Raw genomic sequence first — 18988 nt, 5'->3', positions numbered from 1 at the left:
CAATCCGTTCTATTCTTGGGATATAGAATCTCATTAAATAGTTGCCGTTTTGTAAACTCTGCCAAATCCAACCATTCACTACTCCATGTTATCCACCACTGAAAGCAATCCTCTGACAGGATTTATTCCTCATCAAAATTTAGGGAGAGCATTTTCTGTTGCTATTTGTGAAGACACAATGGATGAAAAGTTAAAAGAGCTCTTGCTGGGACCACACACACAAAATTATGGGGAATGGCTGCTGCTTTAAGGAGAAACCTCTACCAGAGGTGGAAGGAATCAAAGGATACAGTTCAAATCCATCGCATTAGCAACTGAATAATAAATCCTTCGCCAGTAAGGGATGAGTGTAATAAAAGTACAATATTATTAACAGATGAGCACAATTTGTCTGTGTAAATTAACATGTCAAATAACAATGTTTCATTTTGTGTGTCAACCTTACATTATTATGCTTGAACATATTGGGCAGCAAAAAAGATAATGTTCAGAGTAATGAGAGATATTCCTCTGTTTAATGAGCATACATTTGGAAGGGAGACGGATAAAAAATATTACAGACTTTCTGAAGCAGAGGTTTTAGATATAATAGGGAGAACCTTAGCTAGATCCATAGCAACTGGTAAGAAAAGCTGAAATATCCAAAGAAATAAGGTGAAGAGAGTCACTGGAGACAAAGACCCAAACCCTACTATCACTCTTGGCTGCAGGCATTCACTTCCTGACATCACTCCTCATTGCCCATGCAATTTATTTCTGTGGTCCTTCTGAGATAGGTCATACTTCTGTACTAACTCCTTAGTTTTAGTTTAGTTTAGTGATACAGTGTGAAAAAAGGCCCTTCGGCCCACCGAGTCCGCGCTGACTAGTGATCACCCCATACCCTAACGCTCTCCTACACACGTGGGACAATTTACAATTTTTCCAAAGCCAATTAGCCTACAAATCCTGTACGTCTTTATGGGTGGAAGCCGGAGCACCCGGAGATAACCCATGCGGTCACAGGGAAAACATTCAAACGTTGTACAGACAGCACCCATACTCAGGATCAAACCCAGGTCTCTGGTGCTGTAAGGCAGCAACTCTACTGCTAGTCCACCATGCCACCCCTTTAAAGAATTTGCGCACCATAAGATAAATATGGAGCCCAGTCTCTCAAGTGTTGAGTTATGCTTGTTGAATCAAGTTACTTTAGCCCTTACTTGCACCAGTTCTACCTCTACTTGAAGAAATGCAGGGTCGGCTCTGAGAAACGCCGGCTGGTTTCAGAGTGGTGCAAGCCACTCTTAAAATTGAGACCCCTGGCTGAAGTCCTAATTAATTTAACATCATGATTGGCACTGCACATTAAGGAGAAGGCATCACAAATCCCACCCGCAGCATGCATTGGGTGGAAGAGGTTTAGTTTAAGTATGCCGTCCCTGTGGTTACCCACTCTGCACTGGACCGCTTGGACAATAAGAACATGTATGTCAGGCTGTTGTTCATCCTTTAGTACAAACCTTCTTAATCAGGTGATTTGTAATTATAAAAAGGCTTGTAAACTAGCCGTTGAAATGTTACAAATTGATTCTGCAATTCAGCAACATTAGAAACAACGTTAAGGAATGGCAGAAAACACCAAGAGTTCAGGCTCAAGAATGTTTAATTGTCATATGTATGGCAATGGAACAATTACATTTCTACTTTATGCAGTTTTACAGGCCCATTAACACAATAACACTTAAATATACAGTAATCAATAACACAAAATTAATCAGCAATACCTGGCAACAAGACAATAATAGTCAAACCCAAAGTATGTAGTGCAACCAAAGAAAGTTCTTTGCAGATCATAGTATTGAGGTAGGATTGGAGATGTGCAGGATTCAAGAGGCGGATGATTGCTGGGAAGAAGCTGTTCATGAACTTGGAGATCACAGTTCTCCGGGTCATGTACCTCCTTCCTGATGGTCACAGTGCAATGAGAGTGTGGCCAGAGTGGAAAGAGTCTTTGATTAAATTGGCCTTCTGGGTGGTCAATATCATCATGATGGACTGGGCAACATCCATCACTTTCTGCGGCATCCTTTGTTCCTTTAATGTTGAGTTACCAAATCGGCCTCGATGTAATCAGTCAGTATGCTTCCTAGTCACAACTGGAGGTCCAGCACCACATACAGGGCAGCTAACAACCCTGCTGTATTAATATTGATTTCTCCAATTTCAAGTAACGCTTGCATTCCATCTCTCTCCGTCCCTCCCCCACCCTACTTATCCAATTAGCTTCACTGCCGTCCTCCTTAGTTTCACTGTCTGTATCCACTCATTATCACCTTTTCCACAACCAACAATGGAACATTGTTGGCTCCACCTTTCCTCGATCATTGTTCCTGGCTTTGATTTGTTCTTTACATATCTTTCATTCATTTTTTCTTTGTATCTTCCTATGCCTCTAGTTTCCCTCTCCCATGACTCTCAGTCAGAAGAAGGGTCTTGACCCGAAACGTCACCTATTCATTTTCTCCAGAGATGCTGCCTGACCGTTGAGTTACTCCAGCATTTTGTGTCTATCTTCGGTGTAAATTTGCATCTGCAGTTATTTCCTACACAGTATGTCCTCTAGTGTACACCTGTCGAACTTTGTTGGACTATTCGGTGACATGCAAATCTCCTCAATCTTTGAAGGAAGGAGACGTGTCGATGGGCTTTTTTTTTCTGATGGCATCAACATGCTGGGCCCAGGACAGATCTTCAGAGATTTACAGGCCCAGGAACTTGAAGTTGTTGACTCTCTGTCTCTGGATCCTTGGCTTTATCCTTCTAATGTCAACAATCAGCTGAGTGATTTTGCAAATGTTGAGAGCAAGGCTGTTGTTCTGGCACAATTCAATTGGATTGTCAATCTCCCTCTTGTACTCTGATTCATTACCTTTTACTCGTCCAACAATGGTGGTATTGACAGCCAATTTATGCATAGTGATGGGACTCTACCTGGCTGCAGGGTATAGAGTGAGTAGAGCAGGAGATGGAGCACACAGGCTTGATTGAAGTGTTCCTGTTTCGATGGTAATCGAGGAAAATGTGTTGTTGAACATCCATACTGATTGTGGTGTGTCCATGCGGTTGTCGGGGATTCAAATGCAAACGGATGAGCAGAAAGCCAGTTCGCTAAGCTTGGTAAGTTCTAGGGGATGATGGTATTGAATGCTAAGTTGTAGTCAATAAACAACAGTCTCCTCCCACATTCCAAACATGTGCAGGTTTGTAGGTTAACTGGCCTTTTTGTAAACTGCCCTGAGTGTGTAGGATGCACAAGTGGGTTAACATAGATGGATTGGCAAGGACTCAATGTGCTGAGGAGCCTGTTTCCACTGTAGCTGGATATCTCTCTAAACTCTAAAAAGAGTTAAAATTTGAAGGTAATATTGCTTCATTGGCTCAAGAACTACCAATTATAAAGCAGAAACCCTTTCCAGTTCAGGGCATTGCTCATTCTTTTGCACAAAAACTCTAAGGTTATAATTGGTTATTACATCAAGTATTACTTCAGATCTATGGCTTTACATAAAATAAATTAAGATTCTTTAATCTAAATCCTAGAGGACATGTTTCCAGTGACAGGTTTTCCATAATTTGTCATAAATTACACATCTCAATGAGCCTTTAATTTTTGAAATGAAAAAGTTCACACTGACGGCTGAGTATGCTTTTGTAAGGCTCCAGTTCTGACTTCTCGTGACAGCATATCAAGAGGGATCTGAACTATAATTCCCAAAAACTCGGAATAAGGTATATTTAACTTTATAACGACTAACTGGCAACAGCAAAACCAAACTGTTCCAAACACTTCAGTATATAATGCGTAGGAAAGAACTGCAGATGCTGGTTTAAATTGAAGGTAGACACAAAATGCTGGAGTAACTCAAAGGGACAGGCAGAATCTCTGGAGAGAAGGAATTCCTTCTCTCCAGAGATGCTGCCTGTCCCGCTGAGTTACTCCAGCCTTTTTTTAAAATCTAACTTCAGTATATAATTTACATTGTGCTTAAAATGGTCATTTAGTTTGATAGTTCAGGATAGTTTGTCTGTTTGTTTTTATGTTATGACTGTTTTTGTAAAGCGCTTTGAGCACCTGGTAAAGCGCTATATAAAATAAATGCTTATTATTATTATTATTATTATTTATGTAAATAACTAAAATCAGATAAGGTTGGAATGTGCTCATTAAGTTAATAAGTAAATCAGTGTGAATCAAAGGAAAAATAGACCTTTCCAAAAATGTTCAGGAAAGGAATAGATTGAAAATTAGAAGCATATACAACTATGTTACAATGATAATTAGGAGGGTAAATTTCAACCTGTAAAGAGTAAATGAAGACAAAAACATTATTTTGTATCTCATTGGTGAAAGTTATGTCAGTAAAGATTTCAGAGAGTATCTTGCATCGTAACTCTACAATGCCTGCCTATCATCTGGAAGGCTCAAGTCATGAGCATAATGGGATACTCTTCACTTGACTGGATGAGCGCAGCATCAGCAACTCTGAAGAAGTTCATCACTATTTAGGACAGGGCAGCCCCCTCCTTTGGCACTACATCCAAAACCATTCATTCACTCCACCATCAACGTAAAGTAGCACTAGTTTTCATCATCTACAGGATGCACTGCTGCAATTCACCAAAACTCTTGACGCAACATATTCCAAACCCATGACCTCTACCAGTTGGAAGGACAAGGGCAGTAAAAACATGCGAGGACTATCAACTAGAAGTTGCCCTCCAAGCCACATAGCACCCTGACTTGGAAATATATCACCTTTCCTTCACCATCGCTAGATTAAAATCCTGGAACTCCCTCTTGAACAGCTTTGTGAGTATACACACACCCCAAGGACAGCAAAAGTTCAAGGCAGCAATTCACCACATCCTTCTCAAGCCTAATTGTCTATGGAACTGATACGCTAAAATGCTGAGAACTATATTCTGCACTCTGAATCTTCCCCTTTACTCTATCTATTGTACCTGAGTTTGACTTGAATGTATTTCTGGATAATATTATCTGATTTGCCTGGAGAGCTTACAAATAAAGCTTACAATAAAGGTACATTGAAAAGCTTTTTTGTTGTTGCATGCTATCCAGTAAGTGGAAAGAATATTCATGATGACAATCAGGTCATCCACGGTGTACTGATACAGGATAAATGGAATAATGTTTTGTGTTGGAGTAGAGGTTTAAAAGAGTGGGGCGATTGTAATGAATGACAGCAGATCCACTTCTGGGACAAGCATGTAGAGAGTCACCAGGCTTAGGCGTTATCTTTTTATGTGTTGATTTTCACTGTACCTCTGTACAAGTGACAATAATAAATGTAAATCTAAAAATTAGGGATGGGAGATTAAAGGTTTGCTCAGCCTGTGAGGCTCACATGCCTTGAATGAATAAAAACCATAATGAGGATAAGAAGGCCAACCAAAATATTTCATAAATGTCATTGAAATAGTTAAGGATAAGGTTTTAAAAATCCTTAGTGTCTAAATGGGTTCTCCACTCACACAGCCAACTGATGCAGAGCAACAATACAATGTTGAATGCAAAACTATAGAGGTCAGAAAAAAAAAGTGATTCTCATGCTGTATAATGCTCTGGTCAAACTACATCTTAAAAGGGAGTGTTTCTGGTCATCTTGATATGATACGATACGATATTTAGAACTTTATTTATCTCAGGAGGGAAATTGGTCTGCAACAGTTCTATCGTAAAAACGCAAGATACATGAAACATTAAAGTGACGAGTGGAAAGGATTGAGCACATTTAGGGTGGCACAGTGGTAGATGGAAAGATTGTGCAAAGATTGGGAAGGGGGGGAGGGAGGGGAGTTAGTCTACCCCACGACAGAAGGGGGAGGAGTTGCACAGTTTGATAGCCACAGGGAAAAAGGTTCTCCTGTGGTGTTCTGTCCTGCATCTTGGTGGAACCAGTCCATTGCTGAAGGTACTCCTCAGGTTGACCGGTGTGTCATGGAGGGGGTGAGCTGTATTGCCCAAGATGCTCCTGCCCTCCAAAACCACCTCCCATGAATCTAACTCTGCATCCAGGACGGAGCCAGCCTTCTTGATAAGCTTGTTAATCCTCTTGGCATCTGAGGCCTTCCTGAGGAAAGTATCCGACTATTGTATGCACAAGGCTGATCTTTGGCATTGCAGACATTTACAGCCAATTTAACAAATTGACACAACTTTATTTTGCTGCTGATGCTGGTATCAGGAAATCAGTCTGAAGAAGGGTCTAGATCTAAAACATCACCTATTCCTTTTCTCCAGAGATGCTGCCTGGCCCGCTGAGTCACTCCAGCATTTTGTGTGTATCTTCAGGAAATTAGAAGTTCACTTGCACTTTTTTAGGCCAGTATAGTTACATGCAGCAAAAATTGAAGATAAATGGACCACTCTGCAATATTATCGCATGAAGATAATGCACATTCATGTAATTGCGCCACTAATTAATTTGAGAAGTTAATTGTTCCTTTGCTTTCCCTTTGTTCTCAAGATGCATGTAGGGCCTTTCTTTCCCACGTACATGCCTTAAGAAAGCGATGGTTTTTCCTTAATTTAAAAGTACATTAGGATAAGAGTCTTATAAATCTGAGATGTGATGCATGCTGTTATTTTACTGTTGTCCATAATTCTGCCTGAGGTCACAGAGATGGAGGTGTCCACATGATGTGTTCAATAACATTTTTGACACCCTAATTCATATAGTGTCTGGCATATTATTGTAAAGGAGATCTGCATGTAGTTCGATTTTCAACACGTTATAGTAAGACATCATGGCTGCATAAGGTAAAGTCTTTGTGCTTTAACAAAAGAGCCAAATGAACTGAATTCCAGCAACTAATGGTTCATAGGGAGAAAGATTACAGTCGCCACTTTGAACAGAAAAGCACACATAATAGTATCTTCGGGCATGACAAAGTCCAGCGAATAATTTGCGGATGGTATATGGGCTGGCCATAGTTCGATGAAAGGAGGCATTTACAAATATCTTTATCACAATTGTGCTGTTTCAGTAAGTTTTCATAAATATATGTTAATCGACAATGTGCCTTCCTGTCTCACCCGTGAATGAAGAGCATTGTATTTGGCCTGTCTAATTTTCCTGTGCTTGACAAGGCACAATTAGGGTGCAGCAGGTGACATCAAAATCCATAGATTTTTGAACGAAAAAAATCAGCCAGGACTCCAATTTCAATATTCCCTGCTGGGTTTGTGCTCATTTAGACATTGAATTAAAATTGAATTAGACTCATCTGCTCTAAGCTACTCACGGTAGAGTAACCTGCCAAACTCACAGCCCAAATTCTGATGAGGGGCAGCCAGTTAGATGAGCAACCCAGTGCTTAACTAGCCTTTTCCATCTTGTTATGTTGATAACAAGACAGGAATATAATAAAAATTAACAGGATATTAGACATGTGTAGGTTATTAGGGATTAATTTTAAATTAAAATATAGTACGATCAAGACCGCTAATCATGTTATAAAATAATTAAATATTAAGGCAAAAATGCATTACTCGGGAAACAATTCAGTAAAATGCAAACTCAGTTGTAAAGTACAACTGCTTTTAGAATCCACAAAGTACTGTTAAAATTAAAAACATAGGAGTGATGGGTTTAAATAATTGGCCTGGCCTGCTTCTTACTTGACAGAGACATAAAATATGGAGCTATTAACAAGATAAGAGATCTTTAAATGACATTCCAGCCTCGGGAAAGATGCAGTTAACAAGATCATAGATTCCCACGGTGTGCATTTCATTCTTCTGCCATAAAGTAATTAAAATGCATGGCACAGAGAAAGGGTAAATATGTCTGCAAGAAAACCCACAGAAAGAGCTGATTAGCGAGAAATATATAGGAAGATGAGTCCAAATAAACAGGTCGCCTCAACTCCGGAGTTAAGGGATTGCAAATTGCTAGGACTAAGGGACGTCTGAAATATCTGTATGAACAGTCACAAGAAATAGTTTCTAAGATGAGTTCTGTTCAACATGAACATTTGCTATGAGAGTTGAATTGCAAAGTCTGAAAGCATTGAAAGGCAAAGGGAATTGAAAGCAGCTTTTAATTAAGCAAGCATGAATTGTGAGGCTTTTGACAGGTTAGTGTCTTCCGCTCTGCACTCAAAGATGAGAAAAGGTTTAGGATTAGGTTTAGATTATTATTGTCATGTGTACCGAGCTACAGTGTAAAGCTTTGTTTTGCATGCTATCCAAACAGATCAGAGGCAATCAAGGCAAACAAGTAAAATAAATAAAGGAAAGGGAAAGATAAAGCGTGCAGAGTATAGTTCTCAGCATTTGTAACGCATTAGTACCATAGATGGTCCTATATACATAATGGGGTAGAGGTGAATCGGACTGTACCCTAGTTGATAGGACCTTCAGAAACCTGATAACCGAGTGGAAGATGCTGTTCTCAAATCTAGTTGTACGCGTTTCAAGCTTTTTTACCTTCTGCCAGATGGGTACAAGGGGAAGAAGGAATGAGTGGGGTGGGACAAGTCTTTGATTACATTGGCTGATTTTCCGAGACACCGTGAAGTGTGGATGGTGTTACTGGTGGGAGGTCTGCTCTGAGTGATGGATTGGGCTAAATCTACATCTCTACAATTTCTTGCGGTTTCTGGCAGAGATGTTCCCAAACTAAGCTGTGATGCAACCTGATAGTATGCTTCCTATGGTGCATCTGTAGAAGCTTGTAAGAGTCACTGGAGACATGCATGTTCCCTCAGGAAGTAGAAGTGTTGGTGTGCCTTCTTGGCTGTCGCATCAATGTAGATGCATACTAGTGAACTGCAACTTTTAAATGTCCTAATCGAAGTGCAGGGGATCTTTGTGAATTCAGGCCTGAGACACAAAATTAAAGGTAATCAATGAAGAGAGCTTGTGGAAGGCATGGAGAATGACAACTCAAACATTTCGTCTCATTTGATCTGATGATGTTGCACTTGATTGGATTAGATATCTGTTTTAGTGAGTGCACATGTTATAGCTAAATAAACGGACATCTTTTCATCACCACACTGGTTTACATTATGAATCTTTTAAGAATCTAACACTAGTTCTAATGTCTAATAAGCAAGTAATGTCATCTTACAGGAAGAGAAAGAAGAAAGAAAAGCACCCAGGTTTTGTTTAGGTATCGAGACCTTTCTGTTGCTGATCCAGTCATGATTGTTTTATTCCAGAACTTTAACAACTGCTATATTCTGTTTCTCACAATTTCAACATTTTTTAAATTAACCCTCTTTTATTCTGCTTTTATTTTCACCTCTTCCAGACAGATTAGTTCCCATCAACAAGACCCCACCATCCTTTCAAAGGAGACACCGACCTGTGTCATCCATTTTCTCTCAGTCTCTATTCTCTTAGTTTTTCCCTACCCCATCCTTACCTAAAACTTAAAACACGTCTACTATCTAATGTTTTCCAGCTCAGATGCAAGGTCATAAACTTGAAACATTAATTTTATTTCCCCCTTACTTACTGAATACTTGCAGCATTTTAAAATCTTAATTCATCAAAATTAGTTTATTCTCCAGTTTATCAAACAGGGCTAAGTTTCATCACAGAGTTTTGAATCAGAAGCTATTTACAAGTAGTAGCAATAGTATTGTCAGTAATTGCAAAGTCAACCGCATATCAATTGCATATCAAATAGCAATTAATATTGCTATTATTAGCAATAGCAATTGTTATTCAACATTATTATACAGCAGTCAGAAATTATTCATTAATAACATGACAGTCAACCATTGAAAACTGGTTGAAACATTATGAGTTTTCAACCTTAATTATGCCAGTTACCAAGTTACAGTTACCAAGGACAAGATTTGGCTGTTAGTGTGGCAGCAACAGAGAAATCCCTAGCATTTTCATAACAAAGACCTGGGTCAAAACCGTAAAAAGTAATAAGATACATCCATCATGTATGCAATCACTGGTGAACAGTCATATGTGCTTTGATCTGATCTTCTTGTTCCACTACGTCTGAAATAATTGAACTATTTTTTAATCTGATAAAAAGTAAATGTCTCCAAATCTGAAGGAATGGTGTCACATCAGAAAAAAATGACTAAAACTCTGCAGAAAACAGATGATGAAACGCACCTTTGCCTGCATCCCACATAATATTTTATACCTAATCTCTGATTGGGATGCTGCAATAAAATTACACTCTGATATTGGTCCAAATGGTGTATATATATATAAATTTGTAATAAGATTCTGAAAGAATGTAAATATCCAACACAATAGTATGTGGTCCTCTATAGTTTGTAAATTATGCAAGCAGGGAGTGAAGTTTGATTCACTATGAAAGTTAAAAGACCAAATTCTTTGATCCATTACTGTTCTTTAATCTCTTCACGAACAATTTTCCCTTCATTTCCTCTCCCTTCATCCTCTCAATTTAAATCTTTTTCCTGTCTCTAATATTTCTTGTGTATGTTCTAACAAAGCCTACAGGAAACGTAGTGAAGCGAGGATGGACGAACAGAGATCACTAGCTGCCCACAGGAAAGTATAGGGGTAAGGAACAGTTTACAGTCCAGAAACCTAGAAACTGACAAAAAGTTTAATATTGCACTGTCCGAAGAGAAGCAGGGCCATGTGAATGGACACGCTGCAAGCTCAGAGTGACCTAGAGAGAGAGAGAGAGAGAGAGAGAGAGAGAGAGGTTCAGATACTGAACCCTTATAGTTTTTGAAGCAAAATAAAACTGCTGAAAGAACTCAGCACAGTCAAGCAGCATCTGTGGTCACTAAGTATCAACATTTTGGGTTCCACCTGGTATTGGTTTATTATTGTAATGTGTACTGAGATACAATGAAAAACTTTTTGTTTGCCAGACAAATTATAGAAGGATCTCCACCCGAAATGTCACCTATTCCTTCTCTCCAGATATGTCGCCTGTCCCGCTGAGTTACTCCAGCATTTTGTGTCTATCTTCGGTGTAAACCAGCATCTGCACTTCCTTCCTACACAAATTATACCATACATGAGTACATCAGATCATGCTAAAGAGAAAATAATTATAGGGCAGAATATCGTGTTATGACATGGACTGTTCAGCAGGATCTCAACCCAGAATGTTGACCATCCCTTTGCCCTCATAAGTATTGATTCACCTGATCAGTTCTTCCAGCAGTTTATTGCTTGGTCCAGATTCCAGCATCCAGAGCCTCCCGTGTCCACTGCAGTTGTTGACTGTCTACAAAACTAAACTATTCATAAAAATACACATTTACTTTAAACCCCGACTCAAGATGTCTGTACCATTTGGAAAATTCAAGTGCTGACACATCATAAATGTGCAAGGCGCAGAACACCAGCTGTTTAATGTCTTTACCGCATTCCTCCTGCTCTTGCCTGCACTACTGCTTATGTTTACTTCTGTTTTCATTCAGATTTTTAAGAGAACAGCTCATTTATTTTCATGGCATTGAAAAAGAACACACCACCATAGTGAATCCCATAATATTTCATTCTGCCTCAATTTGTCCTTGAAACAAACAAGCTTCAAAATATCGAGATCAATATTTGGCAATCTCAGTGCAGGACTATGTGGAGAGAGGATCCCAAGTGCATACAACTCATTTTTCATACCTCATTTAATCCTACTCTGTTTATGTGTCCAGACAGGTGCCATTTTATTAGGCACATGCCATGATTCAACCAAAAGCCACATTTCACTTGGAAGTAACAAATGATTTCAAAAGGGCAATCATACCTGCAAAATATATTCTTAATAGGTGTATTTTAATCTAAATTGCCTAGTAGATCATTAAATATTGTTTGTGGAACACATTAAATGAAAATATAATGAACGGTAGACACTTAGGAAAGTCTCCTGGCGCCGTCTGTACGGAGTTTGCACGTTCTCCCCGTGACCTGCGTGGGTTTTCTCCGAGATCTTCGGTTTCCTCCCACACTCCAAAGACATACAGGTATGTAGGTTAATTGGCTGGGCAAATGTTTTTAAAAAATTGTCCCTAGTGTGTGTAGGATAGTGTTAATGTGCGGGGATCGCTGGGCGGCGCGGACCCGGTGGGCCGAAGGGCCTGTTTCCGCGCTGTATCTCTAAATCTAAAAAAATCTAAAAATGAGGGAACAGAGAGATTTTGCTGCAGAAGTCCTAGTTACTGTATGGTAACACGATGGCACAACGGTAGAGTTGCTGCCTTACAATCACAGAGACACGGGTTCAATCTTGACTATGGGTGCTGCCTGACCGCGTGTTTTCTCTGGGTGCTCAGTTTTCCTCAAACAATCCAAAGGGGTACAGGTTTGTCGATTAATTGGCTTTGGTAAAACTTGTAAATTGTCCCTAGTGTGTAGGATAGTGCTCGTGTATGGGGATCGCTGGTTGGCCCGGACTCCATGGTCCAAAGGGCCCGTTTCCGCATTGTATCTCTAAACTAAAACTAAATTGAATTAAACTAAATCTAAGGATCCAAGATGGTGATGATCCAAGAAGAAACCAAATGAGACACTTGCTTTCAGTAGCCAGGGCACAGAATATAAGAGCAGGGAGATTACAGTATCTTAAAAAAAGCTAGTTAGACCACAGCTGGATAATTAAGTACAGTTCTGGTCAACACACTAAAGGTTTCAATTGATCGCACCACAGAGGTACAGAGGAGAATGTTATTTATGAGGACACTCAGTGGCTGTAATTGTCTCTCTTAGAGATGAAGCGGCCAAGAGGCATACAAAATTCTGAGGATCAAAGGATAGAGAAAACTGCCCCCCATGGGAGAAAAATCTAAATCTTGATATAGGTAATTTTGCTATAACATTTATTTCCATGTCATGAATTGGATATAACATAGAAAATAGGTGAAGGAGGAGGCCATATGGCCCTTCAAGCCAGCACCGCCACTCATTGTGATCATGGCTGATCATCCACAATAGCCCCTCGAGCTCTACCTAACTCTCATTTAAATTCATCCAGTGAATTGGCCTCCACTGCCTTCTGTGGCAGAGAATTCCACAAATTCACAACTCTCTGGGTGAAAAAGTTTCTTCTCACCTCAGTTTTAAATGGCCTCCCCTTTATTCTTAGACTATGGCCCCTGGTTCTGGACTCCCCCAACATTGGGAACATTTTTCCTGCATCTAGCTTCTCCAGTCCTTTTATTATTGTATACGTCTCTATAAGATCCCCTCTCATCCTTCTAAACTCCAGTGAATACAAGCCCAGTCTTTCCAATCTTTTCTCATATGACAGTCCCGCCATCCCGGGAATTAACCTCGTGAACCTACGCTGCACTGCCTCAATAGCAAGGATGTCCTTCCTCAAGTTAGGAGACCAAAACTGCACACAATACTCCAGATGTGGTCTCACCAGGGCCCTATACAACTGCAGAAGGACCTCTTTACTCCGATACTCAAATCCTCTTGTTATGAAGGCCAACATGCCATTAGCTTTCTTCACTGCCTCCTGTACCTGCACGCTTACTTTCAGTGACTGGTGTACAAGGACACCCAAGTCTTCCCCTTTACACTTCCCCTCATTGCACTTCCCCTGGAAACTAACTGGAAATTGACAATAAAGTTGACTTTGACTTTGACTTGACTTTACCTAATCTGACACCATTGAGATAATAATCTGCCTCCTTGATTTTGCCGCCAAAGTGGATAACCTCACATTTATCTAATTTATACTGCATCCGCCATGCATCTGCCCACTCACTCAACCCTTCCAAGTCACCCTGCAACCTCCTAACATCCTCTTCGCAGTTCACACTGCCACCCAGCTTTGGTCATCTGCAAACCTGCTAGTGTTACTTCTAATTCCATCATCCACAGATGATTAATTAGGGAACATTAATTGTATAATGCGTGCTGACTTGGTTATAATATGATTTTGGTCAGGAATTAGAGATACACTTAAAAGTTACTCTGGCAACTGACAAACCAAAAATAACCTGGCCTTGATTTAAACAGGACAGGAGAGGGGGTGGGGGGGGCTGTTCAAAGTAATCTCCATGCAGTAATCAGACACCGTTGTTTCTTAGGCATCAATTACCTTTGAAATTGATATGGAATCACTTCTACTGACACCTCTCCAATAAAATGTCTAGGAAAGAACTGCAGATGCTGGTTTAAATCTAAGGTAGACACAAAATCTGGAGTAACTCAGCGGGACAGGCAGCATCTCTGGAGAGAAGGAATGCATGACAGTTCAGATCGAGATCCTTCTTCAGAATGATGTCAGGAGAGTGGGCGGGACAGAGATAGAATGTAGTCGGAGATAGTAAGACTGGTAACAAAACTGGGAAGGGGAGGGGATGGAGAGAGAGGGAAAGCAAGGGCGATTTGAAGTTAGAGCAGTCAATGTTCATACCGCTGGGGTTTAAGCTATCGAAGCAAATTATGGGTGTAAGCTACCCAAGCAAAATATTCCTCCAATTTGCGCTGGGCCTCACTCTGACAATGGAGGAGGCCCAGGACAGGAAGGTTGGATTGGGAATGGAAGGGGGAGTTAAAATGCTCCTTGCTAGCATTTCATTTGCTAAACTACCTGGACCTGAATTAGAAAAACCTGCACCAGATAATAAACCAGGTTCTGTGAATGAGCTGATTGATCAATTGTCCACAATTCCTCAAAGTAGTATAAATTTGCATAACTCAGTTATCTATTTGAGAAGCCTGGCAGAGAGGATACATTCCCTTCCTTTCTCACTGGAAATTTAGTCTACTTGGACTCATCCAAGAAAAACAAAGTAAAAAATTCTGTAACAAAACAAAATTCAAATCCCCAGGAAAACATACATTCAAAAAAAAGTTTGGGGTGATGAAGTTTGGAGATTAAGTGGTAGACTGAAATTTGATTAAAAGGTTTTAGTGAGGGGTTGCAGGATAACTACCAATGTCAGCTATAGGCTATTGTCGGGTTGGAGAGAACTGTCAACAATATCAGTCAACGCAGGCAACGGTAACGCAGCGGTAGAGTTGCTGCTTTACAGCGAATGCAGCGCCGGAGACTCAGGTTCGATCCTGACTACGGGTGCTGCACTGTAAGGAGTTTGTACGTTCTCCCCGTGACCTGCGTGGGTTTTCTCCGAGATCTTCGGTTTCCTCCCACACTCCAAAGACGTACAGGTATGTAGGTTAATTGGCTGGGTAAATGTAAAAATTGTCCCTAGTGGGTGTAGGATAATGTTAATGTACTGGGATCACTGGGCGGCACGGACTTGGAGGGCCGAAAAGGCCTGTTTCCGGCTGTATATATATGATATGATATGATGATAAGAAGTTGTTGAATGATCAGGAGTTCAATAAGAATGGGGGTGAAAGAAACAGGGATGGTGCCTCATGTATAAGATGTGCTCAGAGCAAGCTTGAGGGAATTTAGAATAATGCAAAAAATTATAGCAGCCTACTACAGTCAGGACTGTGAACATGTTCGAAGTTTGGCCTTTTCTGCCAGAAAGAAAGGGGAAAGTGACAGGTGCAACTGATTGGATGGCCTTGATCCTAGTAGCAGACTGGAATGTAAACACATTCAAAGGTACAAAAGTGTACTGATGTTTTCCCAAATGTACATTACTGAAAGAAAATCAGTTTGCATCAGTTAGGATAGAGACAGATTTCTGGCATAGTTGAACCTCACATTAACATTCCTTAAGAGACCCTTAACTAACACCAGCTGCCATCGCTGAAAAAGCCATAAAAATTGCTACAAAAAACCTTAATGTGTCGGAACTGCTCAACAGGAAAATTATGCTTACATCAAACAATCTCAGGTAAAAGACACTAAAGCAATTTGTTTGATGCAGTATATAGCAAAGCTTTTACTGGTAGCCAGCAGATCACATGATAACCTATCAATGGTGTCTATCAAATCGTTACTTAATCACCTCTGTATTTCAAAGAATCATACAAGATGGAAACAGGTCCTTTGGCTCATCACATCCATGCTGAACATATGTTCATCCTATTTGCCTGTGTTTAATCCATATTCCTCTAAATCTTTTCTGTCCATATAGCTGACCAAATGTCCTTTAAATATTGTTATTTAAGTGCCTCAACCACTTTCTCTGGCATCTCGTTCCATACATATACCAGCCTCTGTGTGAAAAGGTTGCCCCTAAGGTTCCTATTAAATCTTCCCCCCTCACGTTAAATCCATGCCCTCTCATCCTGGATTCCCCAATCCAGGGGAAATGGCTGTGTGTATTTGCCCTGTCTATGCTCCTCGTGAATTTTTTATACCTGTCTCAGATCACCCCCTCAGCATCCTGTGCTCCAAGAAATAAAGTCCTGGACTATCCAATCTCTTTCTACAGCTCAATCCATTGAGTCCTGGTAATACCCATGTAAATTTTTTCTTCACCTTTTCCTCCTTAATGGCATCTTAATGGCAGGGTGGCAAAAACTGAACCCAAAATACAGCTTAACCAACAACAATCTGCACTGCAGCACTGGTGCTCTGTTTCTCAGTGGCAGAATATGCAAGCCCTGTCTGGAGCTGCTCTAAACATGCACACAAAGTGGACTCTGCATTGAACATTGCCTGCAGGAAAATCACAGGATGCCTGAAGCCAACATAGGTTGAACATCTGTACAAGCTGGCTGGCATCGACGAACATTCTCGAAGACATGATCGGGCATCTGCAGTAGAACGCTTCAATGTGGACACAGACCCCCGTCTGCGGGGACGCAGATCCTTATACTATCTGAAAAGCCCTAAACCGCCTCCGCACTGGAGTGGGACATTGCAGATTCAACCTGAAGAAGTGGGGCTTCTCCGACTCTGACAAATGCAACTGTGGAGAGGTACAGACAATGGCCCACCCACTGACCTGCTGCAGAGAGGCATGCACTGGGGACGATCTCTGCAGAGGCACAGATGTAGCACTGCCTGTGGCAAAGCGATGGCAGAATGTCGTCTGACACACGAGCGAAACAACATCTCGTACAACTGCAATATAATGTCCCAGCTTCTCTACTCATTATCCTTACTGATGAAGGCCACTATGCCAAAAGCCTTCTTCATCATACTGTACCCATGTAATGCCACTTTCAGGGAACTATGTGCACCTCTGTCTCTCTGATCTACAACATTCCCCAACAATTCCTTTTGCCATTTCTTGGCCCACTTGCCCGGCTGATCGAAACCTCATTTTAAGTCTTGATACCATTCTTCTCTGTCTACAATACAGGTTGAACACAAATTTTCTGGCAATTGACGGTCTGGTTCCCGCTATAATCCGGACAAAATTACGAGAGCTCAGTTGAAATTTCCTGAGCAACCACAGATGGCAATATAACCTGAATGTGAATGCAATTACCTGCCGACCCATCCCTGGCTCCCTCTGTCTCCCTGGCTGTTGAGAGCTCCGTCCCTGACCCAACTCCCAACTCGCAAGGTGCACCATCGAGCCCTTTTCACCTGCTGATGTTTCTTGCTGTCAGGGGTGGCATTATCTGCTCCCCGCTCAACCACTGCTGCCTACTTCTCCAGTGGCTCTGTTCAGTCGACCTCTTCTCCTCTCCCTCCCCCCCCCCCCCCGCCCACCCCCACCACCATCTCTGCTTCCTTCCCTTCCCCTGGAGATGCTGACATACTTCACCTTGGAAGCCCCATGGTAAATGCGCCTAGTTTTAAAGTGAAACGACACAAAGTGCTGGAGTAATTTAGCCAACTGAACCAGTCTGAGGAAGGGTTCCGATGTCACCTATCCATGTTCTCCAGAGATCCTAACCCACTTAATTACTCCAGCACTTCTTGTTCTTTTGTCTTAAACCATCATCTGCCGTCATCGGCAATAATGGACACCACTCCTTCCTCTATGGTCCGTTATAATGAGGGTTTACTATAAACGGACCATAATGGAAGGAGTAAAGTCCATTATTGCTGATGACTGCAGATGATGGTCAATAGACAATAAACAACAATAAAATAAAGCCCATCCACGAAATCAAAACAAAATTCATGTTTCAAAATGTTAACTCTGATAATTAATTTGCAATGGGCCTTGTTGAAACAACACAGGAGGCTGATGCTAAGGGGCAAAGATCAGCCTCATGACCTATTGGGGAGAGATTGGTGCCATTGTTGGTTGGGGAGTGGGGTATACATGGAGAGCCCAAGGGAGAACCAACTTGCACATTAAATATGTAGAAGAGAAGCTGCAGAGCAGGTACTCCCAGTATTGGATTACACATCCCTGGGAATAATGAAAGATCATGTCTTCCATGTAGGTCTGCTACTGTGCTGCAGCCATGTGTCGATAAAAATTATTAAAGTATTGCATTAGTGTGTAATGCGTGTCTTTGGACATCACCATATTGCCTCCCTGCATTGGTCAGTCAGAGACACCTAAGACTCTTAAGGACAATCATGGATTTTTCAATTAAAACAGTAAATTTACTATATTGTTTTTAATGATCAGAGGAATTGCATTGCAGGACACAAATGTTGTGCTACATGGCAGAATTTCTATGTCACAAAGCTTTCACCTCCACTTGCATGGGTGTCTTGAAGTTGCCGATAATCACTGCAATGTTGTGTATAAATCAGGCCATATTAGGTGATTATGTATATTTTAGGTGCAAATTGGATTTAATCCTGACCAACGATATCTTACTCTGCGAGGTCTCTCTGAAGATCGTTTACACGTAAATATGCAACTACGTGTTGCAAAATATGTAAGGCAGGTAACATTTGCAACTCATCTTATTTGTCATTTGAATAGAATTCAGTGTTGTGTTTAGCAATCACCTTCAGTGACCCTTCTCTGCTGCTATACTTGTCTGCTCTCTAGTTTGTTAATGAAACACAATTTCCTCTGGTTAGCTACTGGGAAAACAGAAGCATTTGGTTTAACTTTGATGTAATTTGCGTGGGATGATGCCAAATTTTAATCCAAACATCTGATTATTTTTTCAATTGACTTTCTGCACTGCAGCCAAAGATTAGATCAAGTAGATTTT

The 18988-nt window shown here is 40.8% G+C and overlaps 1 protein-coding gene across 1 annotated transcript in view; it reads right to left on the bottom strand.

Annotated features, from left to right (window-relative positions):
- Window positions 1-18988, bottom strand: part of LOC144595763 (von Willebrand factor D and EGF domain-containing protein) — a 178922-nt gene that overhangs the window by 96343 nt on the left and 63591 nt on the right. The window lies entirely within an intron of this gene.

The sequence above is a fragment of the Rhinoraja longicauda genome, chromosome 8, assembly GCF_053455715.1.
Source record: "Rhinoraja longicauda isolate Sanriku21f chromosome 8, sRhiLon1.1, whole genome shotgun sequence".
NCBI lineage: Eukaryota > Metazoa > Chordata > Chondrichthyes > Rajiformes > Arhynchobatidae > Rhinoraja > Rhinoraja longicauda.
The sequence above is the reverse complement of the archived record's forward strand: the minus strand, read 5'-3'. Positions and strand labels throughout refer to the sequence as shown.